Source organism: Strongylocentrotus purpuratus, unplaced genomic scaffold (assembly GCF_000002235.5).
Source record: "Strongylocentrotus purpuratus isolate Spur 01 unplaced genomic scaffold, Spur_5.0 spur5_scaffold_10, whole genome shotgun sequence".
Classification (NCBI taxonomy): domain Eukaryota; kingdom Metazoa; phylum Echinodermata; class Echinoidea; order Camarodonta; family Strongylocentrotidae; genus Strongylocentrotus; species Strongylocentrotus purpuratus.
The window spans coordinates 3805789-3827087 of NW_022145595.1; the positions used below are offsets into that span (position 1 = coordinate 3805789).

The window sequence follows — 21299 nt, forward strand, 5'->3', positions numbered from 1 at the left end:
ATTAAAATTTTGAATATTCATGAGCTCTTTTCCACTTATTAGCATATTATCGCAATGAAAAAAAGACAATGCGCATGCGTTACTATATCGACAGAATCCTGATAAATGTAGAACAAAGGTCAGAGTTGGGGAGGTGTGTGGGGAGGAGGGGGGGGGGGGGGGGGGGGGACTTTTAAATGGTTGACTTAGGTGGGGCCACAAACTTCACTGTCACCAGGATGGAAAGTACATTAAAAAAAATTCAGTTCAGTTAAAAGGCAAAAATAATGACCCCATTTCACTCAATTCATTTGTTACCTCTTTTTTTTTTGTTCCTTTATTAACTTAAATATTTTTAAAATCAGACAAATTGCACTGATCATTTAGCCCACTTTACAAGTGATATTTTCATATTTTTAGTGTCCAATTAATGAATCATTCTCACCTCGACTTCAATGATCTTCATATTGTGCCCCATCCCCAATGAAATTTCAATTTTGTCTCGTTCTTTTCATTCTTGCATTCGTCGCCACTGATTTTTTTTTAATTCCCCCTCCCCCCCAACAGTAACATTTTCAATACAGAGACCCCTTCTAATAGTGACATTTCCATAGGCTCTATTACCCCAATTACCTATGCTTTCATCATTTCGGCATCGACTTATTCTTTATTTAACCCCCCCCCCCTCATCTTTATTGTAAACCATTTTTTATACTGCATTTATACATAATTCTTGCCCACTCTCTTGTTACATTTCCGCTTTCTCTCTCATTAGGAAAGATGGTTAAATCTATCTCGCTGATGCCAGATATAAACAAACATCAAAAGGTCGAACACCATACTCAATTCTACACAAGACTGCATCAGCCCCCATCTCACCTCAGTCATACAGCATTATCATTACAGAGTGCCTACATCATCATAATCACCAGCATCATCACATATATTTCACAAAATAAGAAAATGAAAAGAACAGAATTCAGCAGTATTAACTGATTTATTAACATTTATGAACTCATTTATCAACATATTTTGTTTCTATAAAGTCTTTTAAAATCCAACATGACATCAACAAAATGATGACAAATGGATGGGGGGAGGGGGTGCTGTCTCTTGAATTCAAATCTTTCAGTTGTAAAAATTTACTGTAGATTTTGAAGAAAAAAATATTCCAATAATATCAACAAGCTATTTTATTATGTAAAGCACAGGTATATACTGAGTTTTATGAGTACTTTATCTTACATTGGACATTATTGTTGTTGTTTTTACTACTACCTGTATTATCATTATTATTACTGCTATTATCATGATCATTGTCATTATTGTTACTTTTTTAATATTGTTATTATTATTAATATTAATTATATTAATACAGTCTTACTATTGAACTATATCATTTTATCCCCCCCCCCTACAATTTACTATCCAGTTCAGCATCCCTCATATTTTTGTCAGAACTTGACTTAAGATTAAATATCAAAAAACTATGTTACATGTACACGCATTTAAAAGAACAAATGATTACTTTCATGATCCTCGATATATCTTCTTCTTCTTCTTCTTCTGGTAATCTTCAAAAGGCGTTGTAGCCTATCATGAAGATGAACTAATACTAAAGATTACAAGTGGTGTGAGGAAGACAGATTGTTTCTAAGTGGGATAAGGAGAATAGATGCCTCAGAAGTAGTCCCTGGCAGTTCTCTGGACTGTCAGCATGCACTATATTTGCTGGAAGTCAGTTCCATTAACTTTGGGACAGAGTGTTGGGCAAATACAAACTTGTCTACCTATGTCGCTTCTGGCTTGGTGCAACTGGAGGGTCATGTCATGGTACTTCCTGCTCGTGATTTGTTAAAGCCCGTCTGTACTAGTTTGGCCAGGGGGATAAGACCACCCTGCAAGGTCACTGACAGGTGGTTATCTCATCAAATCAGCTCTCAATTAATATAAGAAAAAGAGGATCATGGGGGACCAACAGGCACAGATTAGGCATTGTTTGCTATATAGAGGGCGCAAGTAGCTATAAGTAGTGCAGTGGGAAAATTTTCAAGGAAGAGCGGAGAGACCATTGACTATCTTGTGCACCATTCCCAGTCTTCTTGCAGAGTGCCTTGTAGTTGTAGATATAGTAGGCAACTAAAAGGTGCTGATCATCTCAGTCAAACTGCTGCTTCTCTTGTGGTCCCCATTGTGAAGTAGCGTCCTGGACATCTGAGATGTTGTAGGGATCCCAGACACCGGAACAGTTCTCAAGATGAGGGTGGACTAGGGACTTGTACAAAAGAAGCCTGGGTATCAAACCTTCTGCATGGGACAACCTGAATAATAAAAACAAAAAGAGAGGAGAAATCAAATAAGATTAAAACTGCTGCATTATATTGGATTTTCAAAAATAGTACCTCCCCACTTTTGTTTAGGTCTTGCATTTTAATTTTACTAAAAAATGATAAACTTATGTCTATCTGATAGGGCCTTTTTTAAGAGAAGAGTAAAGGTTTAGATGTATTTCCAATTATTTTAAAAGTAATTTCCAATTTATTTTAAGTTATTATTTGCTAGACTTTTGTGAACAAAAGTTTGTTAGATATAATGTAATATTTAGGAAAAAATGCCTTTGAGTATGTCTTTTAATATGCTGAGAGAATAAACTGTAGCAACACCATAGTTTGTCACCTAAATAAAGCTAGAGAATAAATGAGAATTACCAGATATAATGCAACACAAGATGACAGTTCCCCAAATCTTTGTATATAGTCCAAGTCGAGTGCGGTGTTCGCATGGGCTTAGATTATACAGCCTGAATATTTTCGAACTTCATACAAACATACCTTGCCAGAGTTCAACTTAGGTGTCTTGTTCCTGATTAGATCTACACCATAACATTTGATGATCAGGTCCTGGTGCTCTTTGTTGCACTTCTGTGATCATTATCTGCTTCTTTGTTCCATAGGATCTACAATTAAAAGAAAACAGAAACTTAGTAAGGTTCCTGCTAATATCAAATGCATGCATTAGTTATCAGTTTATAACTTTGTTCATGTCGTAGAGAAAGAAATATCCATGTCATATGTAGGGTTGGATCCAGAATTCTCACCAACATAAAAGGGGTGGCATAAAATCCTGAAAATAGACCAATTATTTCAAACAAGGCACAATGACATAACTAAGAGCGAAATCAGGGGAAGTGGGAGGGGGGGGGGGGGAGGAAATACCTTTTTGTTTTGTTTTTGTTGTTGGTAGATTTAGCCTAGATCTACATTCAAACTAAGCTGAATCTGGACCTTGATCACAATAATGACACATGCGCACGACTAGTCTAGTAGTGGAGCAAAACGAGCCTAGACCCATGGCTATGGAAGTCTTTGCTAAAAGCTATGGCATAACACAAGCTATAGATCTAGATCTAATTGCCTATTTTTAATATTATTACTATTAGTAGACCCTACTAGTAGGGGGCGACCTACATCTAGACCCGTCCCTATGCCACATCTGAATAAGGGGGCACAGAATGATTGTGCACACCCCCCCCCCTCCATAACTTCCACATTGACCCACCTAAACCAGGCATTTAGGTCTATTTAGTCTTTTTTTTTTATTTATTAGAATGCATTAGGCCTAGAATCTAGCCCTAGATATAGACCTAGGTCTATAGATGCGGGGTTAAATGCTGTTTATACTTAGTTAAGTGCTAGATCTAGACTAGACGGTAGACCTAGCCTAGCCTAGGCTCTGCTTAGCCTTAGCCCGAATTTTTCTGTCTCTTTCGTTCGTTAGCCTCTGATTTGGGTAGGGTCAGCTAAAGAGAGGAGCCGACCCTACCCAAATCAGAGGCTAACGAACGAAAGAGACAGAAAATTCAGGCTAGACTATGCTATGAATAGTCTAGAGCTAGAGGTCTAGGCTTTACAGTAACACACTGTAAAGTTATAGCCACGCCAGCTCAGGAAACGCAGTCGCTTCTTGGTGGAGTGTTACAGCCGGCTAGCACCGGCGAATTGAAAATCATAAACCGCTCGACGAGATCTCGTCGGCTTGGACTAGCAATGAGCCATTTGCGCAGTCTACAACAGGTCCACATCTACGACCGATTACTATCGGTAATCAAGCTATGAACTGAACTTAAAATTATGAGATGTGCTCTAATGAAATAACCTACGGTAAAATCCTGATTGTTTCTAAAAATATTACCGTCGATGACTTATATTAGAGTTCATTCAATCAGTTAATATTCTTTAGTCAGAAGAAAGAAAAGAGGATGGGGTAGGGGGTTAACCGGGTAAGACGTTGTGACAATGCGGAGAGCCCCTCACTGCAATGACGAACACATCACAATCATTTCAGAGACCTTCACACAAAATGGATCTTTACTTACTTTTCTTGATATCATAGGGTATCACTTCGATGTCAATGTTCGCCTGAAGATTTTCTGCTTCACTGAGATGTACTTGACAAACTTCTATTATAATAGAAATTCACTTAAAAGAAAAATGTTTCATTGTTCGTAATTGAATAACTTGAAAGTTGCAGTTCATACAACCGCCATTTTCGTGGTCAAATCGTAGGGAATTCTGGGAATGCAAAAAATGTTTTATGCATGACCTAATACATAAAACATTTTGTCGATGGCCAATCAACAAACAGAAGTTGGCGTATTTTTTACGTCATTGCTCATGAATATTCATTGTCCTCCAAAACCGTCGTTCAAATCGGACAAAACCCCCATAATGCATCCAATACAAAACCTATGAAATGTCAAAGGTCACGATTTTAGTTGGCCCTCTAGTCCTCCTACGGAGGACATACTGTGTATGATCGAATCTCTTTGAAGAGGGTAAATTTCAGGGGGGGATGACTGTCCTCGGGGTTGGGGGGGGGGGGGGGGGGTTAAAACCCCCGTAGATCCGCCACTGACATACTAGCTAGCAATTCCTACAAATCACCTCCAGGCTCAAAGTAGAATCATATTAGTGTGTCGGTATTATTTCGAGCTGAACAAAGGGCAAACTTCGCTGGGCTGGGCTGGGCTGGGCTGATGACCATAGAATTCAAAGCTAATTTCACAATTACATTTTTGAATAAAGGATAACTTAGCAAGAAGTTACCGACTGTAATCTTAGATCCTCATTAAATTCATGTAACTTGGCCTAATTAAGACGATGATGATCATCATTAGGGTCGCTAACTTCACGAGCGCGCGCCCGCCCGCACCCAATCTTCGGTACGGTAGGCAACTGTGTAGCGGTTTGACGTGAAACATGTGAGACTTTGGTTGGGCTCTCTAAATTGATTTTGTATGTGTTACTGAGTGTGTATGTGGAACTTGACGGTGCCAAAATGCCACACAAAATCGAATATCACTCAGAAAAAAAAACATTTCATTTCATTTAAAAGTCTCCTCCTTATAATAGTTGGGGAGGGGAAGCTAGGGGTAGAGAACAAGGATATTGAACAGTATTTCTTTCAGAACGATTTCGCTGCAGTAATCAAAAGGGAAAAAACAAAAAAACGTAGCAGACGACGGTAAGCTACTCAATAGACAGGTGAGATCCACTCATGTAATCAGGCATGATCCACGCAATGCATGATGGACAGGCGTATGAAAGATGACATCATCGTTCAACCTATTTGAAGTTAAAGACTGACGTCATCATTGAGCATGCGCACAAAGTGCGCTTTATTGACCAGTGTCAATGTTACGTCATGGCCCGTGTCTTGGAAACGGTTGAGGGTTATTTTTGTTACTGTTCTGCATAAATGTTATAAACGATGTAAATATGTTCATTCAGGGCCCCATGGAAGACCACTACTTGTTGGTGAATGGGCTACGTACCCTGCCAAAAGATTAGAAACAAATAAATAAATAAATTTAAAAAGAAACCCCCCAAAAACAGAGGGAAAGGGAAGGTAAGAGGAGGGTTTCAGCATGTCAAGGGCGTCACCTCAAGCAAAAACAATTCCCCAAAAAAAAAAATTAAAAAAAATGCCTACAACACCCGGTATTCCCAGGCGGTCTCCCATCCAAGTACTAACCAGGCCCTACGCTGCTTGACTTCGGTGATCGGACGAGAACCGGTATATTCAGCATGGTATGGTCGTAGGCGAAAGACATCATCGTTCAACCTATTTGAAGTTAAAGACTGACGTCATCATTGAGCATGCGCACAAAGTGCGCTTTATTGACCAGTGTCAATGTTACGTCATGGCCCGTGTCTTGGAAACGGTTGAGGGTTATTTTTGTTACTGTTCTGCATAAATGTTATAAACGATGTAAATATGTTCATTCAGGGCCCCATGGAAGACCACTACTTGTTGGTGAATGGGCTACGTACCCTGCCAAAAGATTAGAAACAAATAAATAAATAAATTTAAAAAGAAACCCCCAAAAACAGAGGGAAAGGGAAGGTAAGAGGAGGGTTTCAGCATGTCAAGGGCGTCACCTCAAGCAAAAACAATTCCCCAAAAAAAAAAATTAAAAAAAATGCCTACAACACCCGGTATTCCCAGGCGGTCTCCCATCCAAGTACTAACCAGGCCCTACGCTGCTTGACTTCGGTGATCGGACGAGAACCGGTATATTCAGCATGGTATGGTCGTAGGCGAAAGACATCATCGTTCAACCTATTTGAAGTTAAAGACTGACGTCATCATTGAGCATGCGCACAAAGTGCGCTTTATTGACCAGTGTCAATGTTACGTCATGGCCCGTGTCTTGGAAACGGTTGAGGGTTATTTTTGTTACTGTTCTGCATAAATGTTATAAACGATGTAAATATGTTCATTCAGGGCCCCATGGAAGACCACTACTTGTTGGTGAATGGGCTACGTACCCTGCCAAAAGATTAGAAACAAATAAATAAATAAATTTAAAAAGAAACCCCCAAAAACAGAGGGAAAGGGAAGGTAAGAGGAGGGTTTCAGCATGTCAAGGGCGTCACCTCAAGCAAAAACAATTCCCCAAAAAAAAAAATTAAAAAAAATGCCTACAACACCCGGTATTCCCAGGCGGTCTCCCATCCAAGTACTAACCAGGCCCTACGCTGCTTGACTTCGGTGATCGGACGAGAACCGGTATATTCAGCATGGTATGGTCGTAGGCGAAAGACATCATCGTTCAACCTATTTGAAGTTAAAGACTGACGTCATCATTGAGCATGCGCACAAAGTGCGCTTTATTGACCAGTGTCAATGTTACGTCATGGCCCGTGTCTTGGAAACGGTTGAGGGTTATTTTTGTTACTGTTCTGCATAAATGTTATAAACGATGTAAATATGTTCATTCAGGGCCCCATGGAAGACCACTACTTGTTGGTGAATGGGCTACGTACCCTGCCAAAAGATTAGAAACAAATAAATAAATAAATTTAAAAAGAAACCCCCCAAAAACAGAGGGAAAGGGAAGGTAAGAGGAGGGTTTCAGCATGTCAAGGGCGTCACCTCAAGCAAAAACAATTCCCCAAAAAAAAAAATTAAAAAAAATGCCTACAACACCCGGTATTCCCAGGCGGTCTCCCATCCAAGTACTAACCAGGCCCTACGCTGCTTGACTTCGGTGATCGGACGAGAACCGGTATATTCAGCATGGTATGGTCGTAGGCGAAAGACATCATCGTTCAACCTATTTGAAGTTAAAGACTGACGTCATCATTGAGCATGCGCACAAAGTGCGCTTTATTGACCAGTGTCAATGTTACGTCATGGCCCGTGTCTTGGAAACGGTTGAGGGTTATTTTTGTTACTGTTCTGCATAAATGTTATAAACGATGTAAATATGTTCATTCAGGGCCCCATGGAAGACCACTACTTGTTGGTGAATGGGCTACGTACCCTGCCAAAAGATTAGAAACAAATAAATAAATAAATTTAAAAAGAAACCCCCCAAAAACAGAGGGAAAGGGAAGGTAAGAGGAGGGTTTCAGCATGTCAAGGGCGTCACCTCAAGCAAAAACAATTCCCCAAAAAAAAAAATTAAAAAAAATGCCTACAACACCCGGTATTCCCAGGCGGTCTCCCATCCAAGTACTAACCAGGCCCTACGCTGCTTGACTTCGGTGATCGGACGAGAACCGGTATATTCAGCATGGTATGGTCGTAGGCGAAAGACATCATCGTTCAACCTATTTGAAGTTAAAGACTGACGTCATCATTGAGCATGCGCACAAAGTGCGCTTTATTGACCAGTGTCAATGTTACGTCATGGCCCGTGTCTTGGAAACGGTTGAGGGTTATTTTTGTTACTGTTCTGCATAAATGTTATAAACGATGTAAATATGTTCATTCAGGGCCCCATGGAAGACCACTACTTGTTGGTGAATGGGCTACGTACCCTGCCAAAAGATTAGAAACAAATAAATAAATAAATTTAAAAAGAAACCCCCCAAAAACAGAGGGAAAGGGAAGGTAAGAGGAGGGTTTCAGCATGTCAAGGGCGTCACCTCAAGCAAAAACAATTCCCCAAAAAAAAAAATTAAAAAAAATGCCTACAACACCCGGTATTCCCAGGCGGTCTCCCATCCAAGTACTAACCAGGCCCTACGCTGCTTGACTTCGGTGATCGGACGAGAACCGGTATATTCAGCATGGTATGGTCGTAGGCGAAAGACATCATCGTTCAACCTATTTGAAGTTAAAGACTGACGTCATCATTGAGCATGCGCACAAAGTGCGCTTTATTGACCAGTGTCAATGTTACGTCATGGCCCGTGTCTTGGAAACGGTTGAGGGTTATTTTTGTTACTGTTCTGCATAAATGTTATAAACGATGTAAATATGTTCATTCAGGGCCCCATGGAAGACCACTACTTGTTGGTGAATGGGCTACGTACCCTGCCAAAAGATTAGAAACAAATAAATAAATAAATTTAAAAAGAAACCCCCCAAAAACAGAGGGAAAGGGAAGGTAAGAGGAGGGTTTCAGCATGTCAAGGGCGTCACCTCAAGCAAAAACAATTCCCCAAAAAAAAAAATTAAAAAAAATGCCTACAACACCCGGTATTCCCAGGCGGTCTCCCATCCAAGTACTAACCAGGCCCTACGCTGCTTGACTTCGGTGATCGGACGAGAACCGGTATATTCAGCATGGTATGGTCGTAGGCGAAAGACATCATCGTTCAACCTATTTGAAGTTAAAGACTGACGTCATCATTGAGCATGCGCACAAAGTGCGCTTTATTGACCAGTGTCAATGTTACGTCATGGCCCGTGTCTTGGAAACGGTTGAGGGTTATTTTTGTTACTGTTCTGCATAAATGTTATAAACGATGTAAATATGTTCATTCAGGGCCCCATGGAAGACCACTACTTGTTGGTGAATGGGCTACGTACCCTGCCAAAAGATTAGAAACAAATAAATAAATAAATTTAAAAAGAAACCCCCCAAAAACAGAGGGAAAGGGAAGGTAAGAGGAGGGTTTCAGCATGTCAAGGGCGTCACCTCAAGCAAAAACAATTCCCCAAAAAAAAAAATTAAAAAAAATGCCTACAACACCCGGTATTCCCAGGCGGTCTCCCATCCAAGTACTAACCAGGCCCTACGCTGCTTGACTTCGGTGATCGGACGAGAACCGGTATATTCAGCATGGTATGGTCGTAGGCGAAAGACATCATCGTTCAACCTATTTGAAGTTAAAGACTGACGTCATCATTGAGCATGCGCACAAAGTGCGCTTTATTGACCAGTGTCAATGTTACGTCATGGCCCGTGTCTTGGAAACGGTTGAGGGTTATTTTTGTTACTGTTCTGCATAAATGTTATAAACGATGTAAATATGTTCATTCAGGGCCCCATGGAAGACCACTACTTGTTGGTGAATGGGCTACGTACCCTGCCAAAAGATTAGAAACAAATAAATAAATAAATTTAAAAAGAAACCCCCCAAAAACAGAGGGAAAGGGAAGGTAAGAGGAGGGTTTCAGCATGTCAAGGGCGTCACCTCAAGCAAAAACAATTCCCCAAAAAAAAAAATTAAAAAAAATGCCTACAACACCCGGTATTCCCAGGCGGTCTCCCATCCAAGTACTAACCAGGCCCTACGCTGCTTGACTTCGGTGATCGGACGAGAACCGGTATATTCAGCATGGTATGGTCGTAGGCGAAAGACATCATCGTTCAACCTATTTGAAGTTAAAGACTGACGTCATCATTGAGCATGCGCACAAAGTGCGCTTTATTGACCAGTGTCAATGTTACGTCATGGCCCGTGTCTTGGAAACGGTTGAGGGTTATTTTTGTTACTGTTCTGCATAAATGTTATAAACGATGTAAATATGTTCATTCAGGGCCCCATGGAAGACCACTACTTGTTGGTGAATGGGCTACGTACCCTGCCAAAAGATTAGAAACAAATAAATAAATAAATTTAAAAAGAAACCCCCCAAAAACAGAGGGAAAGGGAAGGTAAGAGGAGGGTTTCAGCATGTCAAGGGCGTCACCTCAAGCAAAAACAATTCCCCAAAAAAAAAAATTAAAAAAAATGCCTACAACACCCGGTATTCCCAGGCGGTCTCCCATCCAAGTACTAACCAGGCCCTACGCTGCTTGACTTCGGTGATCGGACGAGAACCGGTATATTCAGCATGGTATGGTCGTAGGCGAAAGACATCATCGTTCAACCTATTTGAAGTTAAAGACTGACGTCATCATTGAGCATGCGCACAAAGTGCGCTTTATTGACCAGTGTCAATGTTACGTCATGGCCCGTGTCTTGGAAACGGTTGAGGGTTATTTTTGTTACTGTTCTGCATAAATGTTATAAACGATGTAAATATGTTCATTCAGGGCCCCATGGAAGACCACTACTTGTTGGTGAATGGGCTACGTACCCTGCCAAAAGATTAGAAACAAATAAATAAATAAATTTAAAAAGAAACCCCCAAAAACAGAGGGAAAGGGAAGGTAAGAGGAGGGTTTCAGCATGTCAAGGGCGTCACCTCAAGCAAAAACAATTCCCCAAAAAAAAAAATTAAAAAAAATGCCTACAACACCCGGTATTCCCAGGCGGTCTCCCATCCAAGTACTAACCAGGCCCTACGCTGCTTGACTTCGGTGATCGGACGAGAACCGGTATATTCAGCATGGTATGGTCGTAGGCGAAAGACATCATCGTTCAACCTATTTGAAGTTAAAGACTGACGTCATCATTGAGCATGCGCACAAAGTGCGCTTTATTGACCAGTGTCAATGTTACGTCATGGCCCGTGTCTTGGAAACGGTTGAGGGTTATTTTTGTTACTGTTCTGCATAAATGTTATAAACGATGTAAATATGTTCATTCAGGGCCCCATGGAAGACCACTACTTGTTGGTGAATGGGCTACGTACCCTGCCAAAAGATTAGAAACAAATAAATAAATAAATTTAAAAAGAAACCCCCCAAAAACAGAGGGAAAGGGAAGGTAAGAGGAGGGTTTCAGCATGTCAAGGGCGTCACCTCAAGCAAAAACAATTCCCCAAAAAAAAAAATTAAAAAAAATGCCTACAACACCCGGTATTCCCAGGCGGTCTCCCATCCAAGTACTAACCAGGCCCTACGCTGCTTGACTTCGGTGATCGGACGAGAACCGGTATATTCAGCATGGTATGGTCGTAGGCGAAAGACATCATCGTTCAACCTATTTGAAGTTAAAGACTGACGTCATCATTGAGCATGCGCACAAAGTGCGCTTTATTGACCAGTGTCAATGTTACGTCATGGCCCGTGTCTTGGAAACGGTTGAGGGTTATTTTTGTTACTGTTCTGCATAAATGTTATAAACGATGTAAATATGTTCATTCAGGGCCCCATGGAAGACCACTACTTGTTGGTGAATGGGCTACGTACCCTGCCAAAAGATTAGAAACAAATAAATAAATAAATTTAAAAAGAAACCCCCCAAAAAACAGAGGGAAAGGGAAGGTAAGAGGAGGGTTTCAGCATGTCAAGGGCGTCACCTCAAGCAAAAACAATTCCCCAAAAAAAAAAATTAAAAAAAATGCCTACAACACCCGGTATTCCCAGGCGGTCTCCCATCCAAGTACTAACCAGGCCCTACGCTGCTTGACTTCGGTGATCGGACGAGAACCGGTATATTCAGCATGGTATGGTCGTAGGCGAAAGACATCATCGTTCAACCTATTTGAAGTTAAAGACTGACGTCATCATTGAGCATGCGCACAAAGTGCGCTTTATTGACCAGTGTCAATGTTACGTCATGGCCCGTGTCTTGGAAACGGTTGAGGGTTATTTTTGTTACTGTTCTGCATAAATGTTATAAACGATGTAAATATGTTCATTCAGGGCCCCATGGAAGACCACTACTTGTTGGTGAATGGGCTACGTACCCTGCCAAAAGATTAGAAACAAATAAATAAATAAATTTAAAAAGAAACCCCCAAAAACAGAGGGAAAGGGAAGGTAAGAGGAGGGTTTCAGCATGTCAAGGGCGTCACCTCAAGCAAAAACAATTCCCCAAAAAAAAAAATTAAAAAAAATGCCTACAACACCCGGTATTCCCAGGCGGTCTCCCATCCAAGTACTAACCAGGCCCTACGCTGCTTGACTTCGGTGATCGGACGAGAACCGGTATATTCAGCATGGTATGGTCGTAGGCGAAAGACATCATCGTTCAACCTATTTGAAGTTAAAGACTGACGTCATCATTGAGCATGCGCACAAAGTGCGCTTTATTGACCAGTGTCAATGTTACGTCATGGCCCGTGTCTTGGAAACGGTTGAGGGTTATTTTTGTTACTGTTCTGCATAAATGTTATAAACGATGTAAATATGTTCATTCAGGGCCCCATGGAAGACCACTACTTGTTGGTGAATGGGCTACGTACCCTGCCAAAAGATTAGAAACAAATAAATAAATAAATTTAAAAAGAAACCCCCCAAAACAGAGGGAAAGGGAAGGTAAGAGGAGGGTTTCAGCATGTCAAGGGCGTCACCTCAAGCAAAAACAATTCCCCAAAAAAAAAAATTAAAAAAAATGCCTACAACACCCGGTATTCCCAGGCGGTCTCCCATCCAAGTACTAACCAGGCCCTACGCTGCTTGACTTCGGTGATCGGACGAGAACCGGTATATTCAGCATGGTATGGTCGTAGGCGAAAGACATCATCGTTCAACCTATTTGAAGTTAAAGACTGACGTCATCATTGAGCATGCGCACAAAGTGCGCTTTATTGACCAGTGTCAATGTTACGTCATGGCCCGTGTCTTGGAAACGGTTGAGGGTTATTTTTGTTACTGTTCTGCATAAATGTTATAAACGATGTAAATATGTTCATTCAGGGCCCCATGGAAGACCACTACTTGTTGGTGAATGGGCTACGTACCCTGCCAAAAGATTAGAAACAAATAAATAAATAAATTTAAAAAGAAACCCCCCAAAAACAGAGGGAAAGGGAAGGTAAGAGGAGGGTTTCAGCATGTCAAGGGCGTCACCTCAAGCAAAAACAATTCCCCAAAAAAAAAAATTAAAAAAAATGCCTACAACACCCGGTATTCCCAGGCGGTCTCCCATCCAAGTACTAACCAGGCCCTACGCTGCTTGACTTCGGTGATCGGACGAGAACCGGTATATTCAGCATGGTATGGTCGTAGGCGAAAGACATCATCGTTCAACCTATTTGAAGTTAAAGACTGACGTCATCATTGAGCATGCGCACAAAGTGCGCTTTATTGACCAGTGTCAATGTTACGTCATGGCCCGTGTCTTGGAAACGGTTGAGGGTTATTTTTGTTACTGTTCTGCATAAATGTTATAAACGATGTAAATATGTTCATTCAGGGCCCCATGGAAGACCACTACTTGTTGGTGAATGGGCTACGTACCCTGCCAAAAGATTAGAAACAAATAAATAAATAAATTTAAAAAGAAACCCCCCAAAAACAGAGGGAAAGGGAAGGTAAGAGGAGGGTTTCAGCATGTCAAGGGCGTCACCTCAAGCAAAAACAATTCCCAAAAAAAAAAAATTAAAAAAAATGCCTACAACACCCGGTATTCCCAGGCGGTCTCCCATCCAAGTACTAACCAGGCCCTACGCTGCTTGACTTCGGTGATCGGACGAGAACCGGTATATTCAGCATGGTATGGTCGTAGGCGAAAGACATCATCGTTCAACCTATTTGAAGTTAAAGACTGACGTCATCATTGAGCATGCGCACAAAGTGCGCTTTATTGACCAGTGTCAATGTTACGTCATGGCCCGTGTCTTGGAAACGGTTGAGGGTTATTTTTGTTACTGTTCTGCATAAATGTTATAAACGATGTAAATATGTTCATTCAGGGCCCCATGGAAGACCACTACTTGTTGGTGAATGGGCTACGTACCCTGCCAAAAGATTAGAAACAAATAAATAAATAAATTTAAAAAGAAACCCCCCAAAAACAGAGGGAAAGGGAAGGTAAGAGGAGGGTTTCAGCATGTCAAGGGCGTCACCTCAAGCAAAAACAATTCCCCAAAAAAAAAAATTAAAAAAAATGCCTACAACACCCGGTATTCCCAGGCGGTCTCCCATCCAAGTACTAACCAGGCCCTACGCTGCTTGACTTCGGTGATCGGACGAGAACCGGTATATTCAGCATGGTATGGTCGTAGGCGAAAGACATCATCGTTCAACCTATTTGAAGTTAAAGACTGACGTCATCATTGAGCATGCGCACAAAGTGCGCTTTATTGACCAGTGTCAATGTTACGTCATGGCCCGTGTCTTGGAAACGGTTGAGGGTTATTTTTGTTACTGTTCTGCATAAATGTTATAAACGATGTAAATATGTTCATTCAGGGCCCCATGGAAGACCACTACTTGTTGGTGAATGGGCTACGTACCCTGCCAAAAGATTAGAAACAAATAAATAAATAAATTTAAAAAGAAACCCCCAAAAACAGAGGGAAAGGGAAGGTAAGAGGAGGGTTTCAGCATGTCAAGGGCGTCACCTCAAGCAAAAACAATTCCCCAAAAAAAAAATTAAAAAAAATGCCTACAACACCCGGTATTCCCAGGCGGTCTCCCATCCAAGTACTAACCAGGCCCTACGCTGCTTGACTTCGGTGATCGGACGAGAACCGGTATATTCAGCATGGTATGGTCGTAGGCGAAAGACATCATCGTTCAACCTATTTGAAGTTAAAGACTGACGTCATCATTGAGCATGCGCACAAAGTGCGCTTTATTGACCAGTGTCAATGTTACGTCATGGCCCGTGTCTTGGAAACGGTTGAGGGTTATTTTTGTTACTGTTCTGCATAAATGTTATAAACGATGTAAATATGTTCATTCAGGGCCCCATGGAAGACCACTACTTGTTGGTGAATGGGCTACGTACCCTGCCAAAAGATTAGAAACAAATAAATAAATAAATTTAAAAAGAAACCCCCCAAAAACAGAGGGAAAGGGAAGGTAAGAGGAGGGTTTCAGCATGTCAAGGGCGTCACCTCAAGCAAAAACAATTCCCCAAAAAAAAAAATTAAAAAAAATGCCTACAACACCCGGTATTCCCAGGCGGTCTCCCATCCAAGTACTAACCAGGCCCTACGCTGCTTGACTTCGGTGATCGGACGAGAACCGGTATATTCAGCATGGTATGGTCGTAGGCGAAAGACATCATCGTTCAACCTATTTGAAGTTAAAGACTGACGTCATCATTGAGCATGCGCACAAAGTGCGCTTTATTGACCAGTGTCAATGTTACGTCATGGCCCGTGTCTTGGAAACGGTTGAGGGTTATTTTTGTTACTGTTCTGCATAAATGTTATAAACGATGTAAATATGTTCATTCAGGGCCCCATGGAAGACCACTACTTGTTGGTGAATGGGCTACGTACCCTGCCAAAAGATTAGAAACAAATAAATAAATAAATTTAAAAAGAAACCCCCCAAAAACAGAGGGAAAGGGAAGGTAAGAGGAGGGTTTCAGCATGTCAAGGGCGTCACCTCAAGCAAAAACAATTCCCCAAAAAAAAAAATTAAAAAAAATGCCTACAACACCCGGTATTCCCAGGCGGTCTCCCATCCAAGTACTAACCAGGCCCTACGCTGCTTGACTTCGGTGATCGGACGAGAACCGGTATATTCAGCATGGTATGGTCGTAGGCGAAAGACATCATCGTTCAACCTATTTGAAGTTAAAGACTGACGTCATCATTGAGCATGCGCACAAAGTGCGCTTTATTGACCAGTGTCAATGTTACGTCATGGCCCGTGTCTTGGAAACGGTTGAGGGTTATTTTTGTTACTGTTCTGCATAAATGTTATAAACGATGTAAATATGTTCATTCAGGGCCCCATGGAAGACCACTACTTGTTGGTGAATGGGCTACGTACCCTGCCAAAAGATTAGAAACAAATAAATAAATAAATTTAAAAAGAAACCCCCAAAAACAGAGGGAAAGGGAAGGTAAGAGGAGGGTTTCAGCATGTCAAGGGCGTCACCTCAAGCAAAAACAATTCCCCAAAAAAAAAAATTAAAAAAAATGCCTACAACACCCGGTATTCCCAGGCGGTCTCCCATCCAAGTACTAACCAGGCCCTACGCTGCTTGACTTCGGTGATCGGACGAGAACCGGTATATTCAGCATGGTATGGTCGTAGGCGAAAGACATCATCGTTCAACCTATTTGAAGTTAAAGACTGACGTCATCATTGAGCATGCGCACAAAGTGCGCTTTATTGACCAGTGTCAATGTTACGTCATGGCCCGTGTCTTGGAAACGGTTGAGGGTTATTTTTGTTACTGTTCTGCATAAATGTTATAAACGATGTAAATATGTTCATTCAGGGCCCCATGGAAGACCACTACTTGTTGGTGAATGGGCTACGTACCCTGCCAAAAGATTAGAAACAAATAAATAAATAAATTTAAAAAGAAACCCCCAAAAACAGAGGGAAAGGGAAGGTAAGAGGAGGGTTTCAGCATGTCAAGGGCGTCACCTCAAGCAAAAACAATTCCCCAAAAAAAAAAATTAAAAAAAAATGCCTACAACACCCGGTATTCCCAGGCGGTCTCCCATCCAAGTACTAACCAGGCCCTACGCTGCTTGACTTCGGTGATCGGACGAGAACCGGTATATTCAGCATGGTATGGTCGTAGGCGAAAGACATCATCGTTCAACCTATTTGAAGTTAAAGACTGACGTCATCATTGAGCATGCGCACAAAGTGCGCTTTATTGACCAGTGTCAATGTTACGTCATGGCCCGTGTCTTGGAAACGGTTGAGGGTTATTTTTGTTACTGTTCTGCATAAATGTTATAAACGATGTAAATATGTTCATTCAGGGCCCCATGGAAGACCACTACTTGTTGGTGAATGGGCTACGTACCCTGCCAAAAGATTAGAAACAAATAAATAAATAAATTTAAAAAGAAAACCCCCAAAAACAGAGGGAAAGGGAAGGTAAGAGGAGGGTTTCAGCATGTCAAGGGCGTCACCTCAAGCAAAAACAATTCCCCAAAAAAAAAAATTAAAAAAAATGCCTACAACACCCGGTATTCCCAGGCGGTCTCCCATCCAAGTACTAACCAGGCCCTACGCTGCTTGACTTCGGTGATCGGACGAGAACCGGTATATTCAGCATGGTATGGTCGTAGGCGAAAGACATCATCGTTCAACCTATTTGAAGTTAAAGACTGACGTCATCATTGAGCATGCGCACAAAGTGCGCTTTATTGACCAGTGTCAATGTTACGTCATGGCCCGTGTCTTGGAAACGGTTGAGGGTTATTTTTGTTACTGTTCTGCATAAATGTTATAAACGATGTAAATATGTTCATTCAGGGCCCCATGGAAGACCACTACTTGTTGGTGAATGGGCTACGTACCCTGCCAAAAGATTAGAAACAAATAAATAAATAAATTTAAAAAGAAACCCCCCAAAAACAGAGGGAAAGGGAAGGTAAGAGGAGGGTTTCAGCATGTCAAGGGCGTCACCTCAAGCAAAAACAATTCCCAAAAAAAAAAAATAAAAAAAATGCCTACAACACCCGGTATTCCCAGGCGGTCTCCCATCCAAGTACTAACCAGGCCCTACGCTGCTTGACTTCGGTGATCGGACGAGAACCGGTATATTCAGCATGGTATGGTCGTAGGCGAAAGACATCATCGTTCAACCTATTTGAAGTTAAAGACTGACGTCATCATTGAGCATGCGCACAAAGTGCGCTTTATTGACCAGTGTCAATGTTACGTCATGGCCCGTGTCTTGGAAACGGTTGAGGGTTATTTTTGTTACTGTTCTGCATAAATGTTATAAACGATGTAAATATGTTCATTCAGGGCCCCATGGAAGACCACTACTTGTTGGTGAATGGGCTACGTACCCTGCCAAAAGATTAGAAACAAATAAATAAATAAATTTAAAAAGAAACCCCCCAAAAACAGAGGGAAAGGGAAGGTAAGAGGAGGGTTCAGCATGTCAAGGGCGTCACCTCAAGCAAAAACAATTCCCCAAAAAAAAAAATTAAAAAAAATGCCTACAACACCCGGTATTCCCAGGCGGTCTCCCATCCAAGTACTAACCAGGCCCTACGCTGCTTGACTTCGGTGATCGGACGAGAACCGGTATATTCAGCATGGTATGGTCGTAGGCGAAAGACATCATCGTTCAACCTATTTGAAGTTAAAGACTGACGTCATCATTGAGCATGCGCACAAAGTGCGCTTTATTGACCAGTGTCAATGTTACGTCATGGCCCGTGTCTTGGAAACGGTTGAGGGTTATTTTGTTACTGTTCTGCATAAATGTTATAAACGATGTAAATATGTTCATTCAGGGCCCCATGGAAGACCACTACTTGTTGGTGAATGGGCTACGTACCCTGCCAAAAGATTAGAAACAAATAAATAAATAAATTTAAAAAGAAACCCCCCAAAAACAGAGGGAAAGGGAAGGTAAGAGGAGGGTTTCAGCATGTCAAGGGCGTCACCTCAAGCAAAAACAATTCCCCACAAAAAAAAAAATTAAAAAAAAAATGCCTACAACACCCGGTATTCCCAGGCGGTCTCCCATCCAAGTACTAACCAGGCCCTACGCTGCTTGACTTCGGTGATCGGACGAGAACCGGTATATTCAGCATGGTATGGTCGTAGGCGAAAGACATCATCGTTCAACCTATTTGAAGTTAAAGACTGACGTCATCATTGAGCATGCGCACAAAGTGCGCTTTATTGACCAGTGTCAATGTTACGTCATGGCCCGTGTCTTGGAAACGGTTGAGGGTTATTTTTGTTACTGTTCTGCATAAATGTTATAAACGATGTAAATATGTTCATTCAGGGCCCCATGGAAGACCACTACTTGTTGGTGAATGGGCTACGTACCCTGCCAAAAGATTAGAAACAAATAAATAAATAAATTTAAAAAGAAACCCCCCAAAAACAGAGGGAAAGGGAAGGTAAGAGGAGGGTTTCAGCATGTCAAGGGCGTCACCTCAAGCAAAAACAATTCCCCCAAAAAAAAAATTAAAAAAAATGCCTACAACACCCGGTATTCCCAGGCGGTCTCCCATCCAAGTACTAACCAGGCCCTACGCTGCTTGACTTCGGTGATCGGACGAGAACCGGTATATTCAGCATGGTATGGTCGTAGGCGAAAGACATCATCGTTCAACCTATTTGAAGTTAAAGACTGACGTCATCATTGAGCATGCGCACAAAGTGCGCTTTATTGACCAGTGTCAATGTTACGTCATGGCCCGTGTCTTGGAAACGGTTGAGGGTTATTTTTGTTACTGTTCTGCATAAATGTTATAAACGATGTAAATATGTTCATTCAGGGCCCCATGGAAGACCACTACTTGTTGGTGAATGGGCTACGTACCCTGCCAAAAGATTAGAAACAAATAAATAAATAAATTTAAAAAGAAACCCCCCAAAAACAGAGGGAAAGGGAAGGTAAGAGGAGGGTTTCAGCATGTCAAGGGCGTCACCTCAAGCAAAAACAATTCCCCAAAAAAAAAATTAAAAAAAATGCCTACAACACCCGGTATTCCCAGGCGGTCTCCCATCCAAGTACTAACCAGGCCCTACGCTGCTTGACTTCGGTGATCGGACGAGAACCGGTATATTCAGCATGGTATGGTCGTAGGCGAAAGACATCATCGTTCAACCTATTTGAAGTTAAAGACTGACGTCATCATTGAGCATGCGCACAAAGTGCGCTTTATTGACCAGTGTCAATGTTACGTCATGGCCCGTGTCTTGGAAACGGTTGAGGGTTATTTTTGTTACTGTTCTGCATAAATGTTATAAACGATGTAAATATGTTCATTCAGGGCCCCATGGAAGACCACTACTTGTTGGTGAATGGGCTACGTACCCTGCCAAAAGATTAGAAACAAATAAATAAATAAATTTAAAAAGAAACCCCCAAAAACAGAGGGAAAGGGAAGGTAAGAGGAGGGTTTCAGCATGTCAAGGGCGTCACCTCAAGCAAAAACAATTCCCAAAAAAAAAAATTAAAAAAAATGCCTACAACACCCGGTATTCCCAGGCGGTCTCCCATCCAAGTACTAACCAGGCCCTACGCTGCTTGACTTCGGTGATCGGACGAGAACCGGTATATTCAGCATGGTATGGTCGTAGGCGAAAGACATCATCGTTCAACCTATTTGAAGTTAAAGACTGACGTCATCATTGAGCATGCGCACAAAGTGCGCTTTATTGACCAGTGTCAATGTTACGTCATGGCCCGTGTCTTGGAAACGGTTGAGGGTTATTTTTGTTACTGTTCTGCATAAATGTTATAAACGATGTAAATATGTTCATTCAGGGCCCCATGGAAGACCACTACTTGTTGGTGAATGGGCTACGTACCCTGCCAAAAGATTAGAAACAAATAAATAAATAAATTTAAAAAGAAAACCCCCAAAAACAGAGGGAAAGGGAAGGTAAGAGGAGGGTTTCAGCATGTCAAGGGCGTCACCTCAAGCAAAAACAATTCCCCAAAAAAAAATTAAAAAAAAAAATGCCTACAACACCCGGTATTCCCAGGCGGTCTCCCATCCAAGTACTAACCAGGCCCTACGCTGCTTGACTTCGGTGATCGGACGAGAACCGGTATATTCAGCATGGTATGGTCGTAGGCGAAAGACATCATCGTTCAACCTATTTGAAGTTAAAGACTGACGTCATCATTGAGCATGCGCACAAAGTGCGCTTTATTGACCAGTGTCAATGTTACGTCATGGCCCGTGTCTTGGAAACGGTTGAGGGTTATTTTTGTTACTGTTCTGCATAAATCGTCAAACGTTGTACGAACCGTCCTCTCTGGCCAAATTCGGCATTTTTTTGAATTTTATTTTTTGCAAATTTTTTCATGTACTATAAATAAATACATTTT

General features: G+C 41.6%; 1 long non-coding RNA gene and 31 other non-coding genes across 32 annotated transcripts; all 32 read right to left on the reverse strand.

Moving 5' to 3' along the window:
* Positions 1-1795: 1795 nt before the first annotated feature.
* On the reverse strand, positions 1796-4404 carry LOC115921622. The gene is made up of 3 exons (XR_004063000.1): positions 4355-4404; positions 2811-2935; positions 1796-2300 (listed from the first exon to the last, which is right to left on the reverse strand). It is a non-coding gene; the product is annotated as an uncharacterized LOC115921622 (long non-coding RNA).
* Positions 4405-5963: 1559 nt separating this feature from the next.
* LOC115921966 lies at positions 5964-6082 on the reverse strand. Its single transcript, XR_004063232.1, has one exon. It is a non-coding gene; the product is annotated as a 5S ribosomal RNA (ribosomal RNA).
* A 379-nt stretch (positions 6083-6461) lies between these two features.
* LOC115921967 lies at positions 6462-6580 on the reverse strand. Its single transcript, XR_004063233.1, has one exon. It is a non-coding gene; the product is annotated as a 5S ribosomal RNA (ribosomal RNA).
* A 379-nt stretch (positions 6581-6959) lies between these two features.
* LOC115921968 lies at positions 6960-7078 on the reverse strand. The gene has a single exon (XR_004063234.1). It is a non-coding gene; the product is annotated as a 5S ribosomal RNA (ribosomal RNA).
* Positions 7079-7458: 380 nt separating this feature from the next.
* LOC115921969 lies at positions 7459-7577 on the reverse strand. Its single transcript, XR_004063235.1, has one exon. It is a non-coding gene; the product is annotated as a 5S ribosomal RNA (ribosomal RNA).
* A 380-nt stretch (positions 7578-7957) lies between these two features.
* Positions 7958-8076, reverse strand: LOC115921970. The gene has a single exon (XR_004063236.1). It is a non-coding gene; the product is annotated as a 5S ribosomal RNA (ribosomal RNA).
* A 380-nt stretch (positions 8077-8456) lies between these two features.
* On the reverse strand, positions 8457-8575 carry LOC115921971. The gene has a single exon (XR_004063237.1). It is a non-coding gene; the product is annotated as a 5S ribosomal RNA (ribosomal RNA).
* A 380-nt stretch (positions 8576-8955) lies between these two features.
* LOC115921972 lies at positions 8956-9074 on the reverse strand. Its single transcript, XR_004063238.1, has one exon. It is a non-coding gene; the product is annotated as a 5S ribosomal RNA (ribosomal RNA).
* A 380-nt stretch (positions 9075-9454) lies between these two features.
* Positions 9455-9573, reverse strand: LOC115921975. Its single transcript, XR_004063240.1, has one exon. It is a non-coding gene; the product is annotated as a 5S ribosomal RNA (ribosomal RNA).
* Positions 9574-9953: 380 nt separating this feature from the next.
* Positions 9954-10072, reverse strand: LOC115921976. The gene has a single exon (XR_004063241.1). It is a non-coding gene; the product is annotated as a 5S ribosomal RNA (ribosomal RNA).
* Positions 10073-10452: 380 nt separating this feature from the next.
* Positions 10453-10571, reverse strand: LOC115921977. Its single transcript, XR_004063242.1, has one exon. It is a non-coding gene; the product is annotated as a 5S ribosomal RNA (ribosomal RNA).
* A 379-nt stretch (positions 10572-10950) lies between these two features.
* Positions 10951-11069, reverse strand: LOC115921978. Its single transcript, XR_004063243.1, has one exon. It is a non-coding gene; the product is annotated as a 5S ribosomal RNA (ribosomal RNA).
* Positions 11070-11449: 380 nt separating this feature from the next.
* Positions 11450-11568, reverse strand: LOC115921979. Its single transcript, XR_004063244.1, has one exon. It is a non-coding gene; the product is annotated as a 5S ribosomal RNA (ribosomal RNA).
* A 381-nt stretch (positions 11569-11949) lies between these two features.
* On the reverse strand, positions 11950-12068 carry LOC115921980. The gene has a single exon (XR_004063245.1). It is a non-coding gene; the product is annotated as a 5S ribosomal RNA (ribosomal RNA).
* Positions 12069-12447: 379 nt separating this feature from the next.
* On the reverse strand, positions 12448-12566 carry LOC115921981. Its single transcript, XR_004063246.1, has one exon. It is a non-coding gene; the product is annotated as a 5S ribosomal RNA (ribosomal RNA).
* Positions 12567-12945: 379 nt separating this feature from the next.
* On the reverse strand, positions 12946-13064 carry LOC115921982. Its single transcript, XR_004063247.1, has one exon. It is a non-coding gene; the product is annotated as a 5S ribosomal RNA (ribosomal RNA).
* Positions 13065-13444: 380 nt separating this feature from the next.
* LOC115921983 lies at positions 13445-13563 on the reverse strand. Its single transcript, XR_004063248.1, has one exon. It is a non-coding gene; the product is annotated as a 5S ribosomal RNA (ribosomal RNA).
* Positions 13564-13943: 380 nt separating this feature from the next.
* On the reverse strand, positions 13944-14062 carry LOC115921984. Its single transcript, XR_004063249.1, has one exon. It is a non-coding gene; the product is annotated as a 5S ribosomal RNA (ribosomal RNA).
* Positions 14063-14442: 380 nt separating this feature from the next.
* On the reverse strand, positions 14443-14561 carry LOC115921986. Its single transcript, XR_004063251.1, has one exon. It is a non-coding gene; the product is annotated as a 5S ribosomal RNA (ribosomal RNA).
* A 378-nt stretch (positions 14562-14939) lies between these two features.
* Positions 14940-15058, reverse strand: LOC115921987. Its single transcript, XR_004063252.1, has one exon. It is a non-coding gene; the product is annotated as a 5S ribosomal RNA (ribosomal RNA).
* A 380-nt stretch (positions 15059-15438) lies between these two features.
* LOC115921988 lies at positions 15439-15557 on the reverse strand. Its single transcript, XR_004063253.1, has one exon. It is a non-coding gene; the product is annotated as a 5S ribosomal RNA (ribosomal RNA).
* Positions 15558-15937: 380 nt separating this feature from the next.
* On the reverse strand, positions 15938-16056 carry LOC115921989. Its single transcript, XR_004063254.1, has one exon. It is a non-coding gene; the product is annotated as a 5S ribosomal RNA (ribosomal RNA).
* Positions 16057-16435: 379 nt separating this feature from the next.
* Positions 16436-16554, reverse strand: LOC115921990. The gene has a single exon (XR_004063255.1). It is a non-coding gene; the product is annotated as a 5S ribosomal RNA (ribosomal RNA).
* Positions 16555-16934: 380 nt separating this feature from the next.
* Positions 16935-17053, reverse strand: LOC115921992. Its single transcript, XR_004063257.1, has one exon. It is a non-coding gene; the product is annotated as a 5S ribosomal RNA (ribosomal RNA).
* A 380-nt stretch (positions 17054-17433) lies between these two features.
* Positions 17434-17552, reverse strand: LOC115921993. The gene has a single exon (XR_004063258.1). It is a non-coding gene; the product is annotated as a 5S ribosomal RNA (ribosomal RNA).
* A 379-nt stretch (positions 17553-17931) lies between these two features.
* On the reverse strand, positions 17932-18050 carry LOC115921994. The gene has a single exon (XR_004063259.1). It is a non-coding gene; the product is annotated as a 5S ribosomal RNA (ribosomal RNA).
* Positions 18051-18429: 379 nt separating this feature from the next.
* LOC115921995 lies at positions 18430-18548 on the reverse strand. Its single transcript, XR_004063260.1, has one exon. It is a non-coding gene; the product is annotated as a 5S ribosomal RNA (ribosomal RNA).
* A 383-nt stretch (positions 18549-18931) lies between these two features.
* LOC115921996 lies at positions 18932-19050 on the reverse strand. The gene has a single exon (XR_004063261.1). It is a non-coding gene; the product is annotated as a 5S ribosomal RNA (ribosomal RNA).
* A 380-nt stretch (positions 19051-19430) lies between these two features.
* LOC115921998 lies at positions 19431-19549 on the reverse strand. The gene has a single exon (XR_004063263.1). It is a non-coding gene; the product is annotated as a 5S ribosomal RNA (ribosomal RNA).
* A 379-nt stretch (positions 19550-19928) lies between these two features.
* Positions 19929-20047, reverse strand: LOC115921999. The gene has a single exon (XR_004063264.1). It is a non-coding gene; the product is annotated as a 5S ribosomal RNA (ribosomal RNA).
* Positions 20048-20425: 378 nt separating this feature from the next.
* Positions 20426-20544, reverse strand: LOC115922000. Its single transcript, XR_004063265.1, has one exon. It is a non-coding gene; the product is annotated as a 5S ribosomal RNA (ribosomal RNA).
* A 381-nt stretch (positions 20545-20925) lies between these two features.
* Positions 20926-21044, reverse strand: LOC115922001. Its single transcript, XR_004063266.1, has one exon. It is a non-coding gene; the product is annotated as a 5S ribosomal RNA (ribosomal RNA).
* Positions 21045-21299: the final 255 nt, after the last annotated feature.